We start from the raw sequence: 2,442 nt of genomic DNA, 5'->3' as shown, positions 1-2,442 counted from the left end.
TATATATATACCATTGGTAAATATTAATAAGGACTGAAGTCTAAGATGAAGGAAGAACATTATAGTTTTCTATTTCTACAAACATATACACACATTTATACACTCTCACACACATGATTAGATAATGATAAAGTTCTAGAAGGATGCATAGCAAGCGGAATGGGTACTTTAAGGGAAGATTGTGGGTACTTTAAGGGATTGTGTTTGGGATGGAGGTTAAAGAGAACTCTTGCCTTATTTGTAATTTTAACTTTTAATAAAGAGAATGTATTTGTCTACAACTTGTGTAATTCTAACCAAAAGTCTTTTTTGAAATATAACTATTTGCTATACTTTGAATAAAGCATGGTATAGTGTTGACAATGTTTGGGTTCTTTATGTACAAATTCAAAGACCTATTAACTTAGTTATTTCTAGTCACTAATAGATTCACTGAATGACGAGGCTCTTAAATTGGAACCATGTAAGTCACATTTCTGTGTGCCTCAGGTTCCTTATCTGTGAAGCAAATACAAAGTCCAGGAAAGCTTAGCACAGAGACCTGAGCACATTATACAGGCTCTTCGAAATCTGGCCCCTATATAATCTCTCATCTCTGCATTCTCAGCCTACCAGCTGCCCACACCCACCAAGCTCTAGCCTCGATGTACTCATCGTTCTCAAAAATCAAACCCTGTTTTATGATCCATCCAATTTCTTCTGCCTGGCATGTCTTCTCCCTCAACTCTGCCAAGCCAACTTGTACTTATGTTCAAAGTCCACCTCTGATGATATGTCACATATGTTAACCTTCTCAGTTCCGCTGCCCAGGTGCAATACTTGGGCATACATCTGTTGGAGAAGGTCTTCTAGATTGTTTCTAGAGCAGATGTGTATGCATGAGGCCAGGCACCCTGTCTCTCACACTCACTGCTCTATCCTCAGCATCAGCACAAAGCACATTGTAGGTGTGTAATGAGTATTCACCAACTATGTGGTTGGCATATGAATATGTTTTTTATGTGTGCTAAATTGCAAGTACCTTGAGAGCATCCTAATTTCTCCAGCACCAAGCACAGAGCTCATCAGATATTTGTTGAATGTATTAATTTAGCAACTGCCCATTGTGCTTTCTGGGAGAAAACATTCACAAGTAATTTTTTAGCCAGGATGAGTCATCCTCAATATACATTAGTATTTCAAAAAAAGCAGATAGCACATTTCATTTTATTCCATGGGAAATATATATATATATAAAGTGAGCAGTTTGTTGTGATTTAGATACATGAAATATTAATAGATACAATATTAACACAAATTTGCTCAGCGAATGCTCTGTACTGTAATTGGGAGGGTGTAAATCTACATGAAGATTACCAAGAACTAAACCACCCTTTTACAGTCATGTGAGAAGCTGCGAGGTGGTGATGATATAATGGTAAGTCAATGTCTCCAAGTCTTGTGACCTTATCTGCAATGAGGTTCATGAAGGCACTAGCATAAGTGATCATTGGGGAGGTAACATTGTGCCTTTCTGGAAGACAATCTGAAATATATTAAAATTTAAAATATATGTAAACTTGACTCTGGAAAAACATGTTAAACAATGCATATGAAGATGTTTACACCACTGTTTATAACAAGAAAAATTGGAAATAACCTCAAGGATCATCAATGGGGGATTAATTAAGTAATCATGCTAATTACTGTAATGGAATACTAAATGGTTGCTTAAAAAGATGGGGCCTGTTTCTATGATATAATGGGAAAAGGTAGATTCCAATTATGAAAAACAAGTATATTACATGTATATTAGATTTCATGAGGTATTAAAGGGGGACCACCCAGGAATTCTCTGTATACACAGCCCAAAATATTAAATAGCTTTTCCCCTTTTATGATTTTTTTCCCATAATGAACATGTATAGCTCTTGTTCTAAAAAATTACTTAAAAATTAAGGTAGTTTTCTGTGATTGCATTCTCTAAAGTGATCTTTTATGTTTAGAAGTTTAGTTCACTTTAATAGCCTCTGCAGCCAAGTTAGAGATATTGAGAAATGTTCGTATCCTTAAGAAAAGAGTCTGTCTTCTGGCCAGTCACAACTGAGGAAAAATAAACCAAGCATAGTGATATCTCTTAAAATTATGCAGTTTGATAGAAACTTGAATTTGAGTTGAGTAGGAAGTGTTATGATCTACTTAGGTTTGAATGTAATATTATAGTAGCCATGATTAAGTTTTGTTAAACACTTCCTTTCCTCCTATGTTCTAATCAAAGTATAGTAAGCTGTGTTCAGGTCGAAAGTTGATTTTTTTTTCTTACAGAGAAACATGTTTACATAGATGTTTAAATCTTTCAAATTGTCTGTATATTGGAGTTACCCCTCGAAATGGGTTAAAAGAAAATTGAATTTAGGGAGAAAATTTAGTATATACATTTCTATGAATCTGCTGTATGGAAAG

The sequence above is a fragment of the Pteropus alecto genome, unplaced genomic scaffold, assembly GCF_000325575.1.
Source record: "Pteropus alecto unplaced genomic scaffold, ASM32557v1 scaffold109, whole genome shotgun sequence".
Classification (NCBI taxonomy): domain Eukaryota; kingdom Metazoa; phylum Chordata; class Mammalia; order Chiroptera; family Pteropodidae; genus Pteropus; species Pteropus alecto.
Note: the sequence above shows the minus strand (reverse complement) of the source record.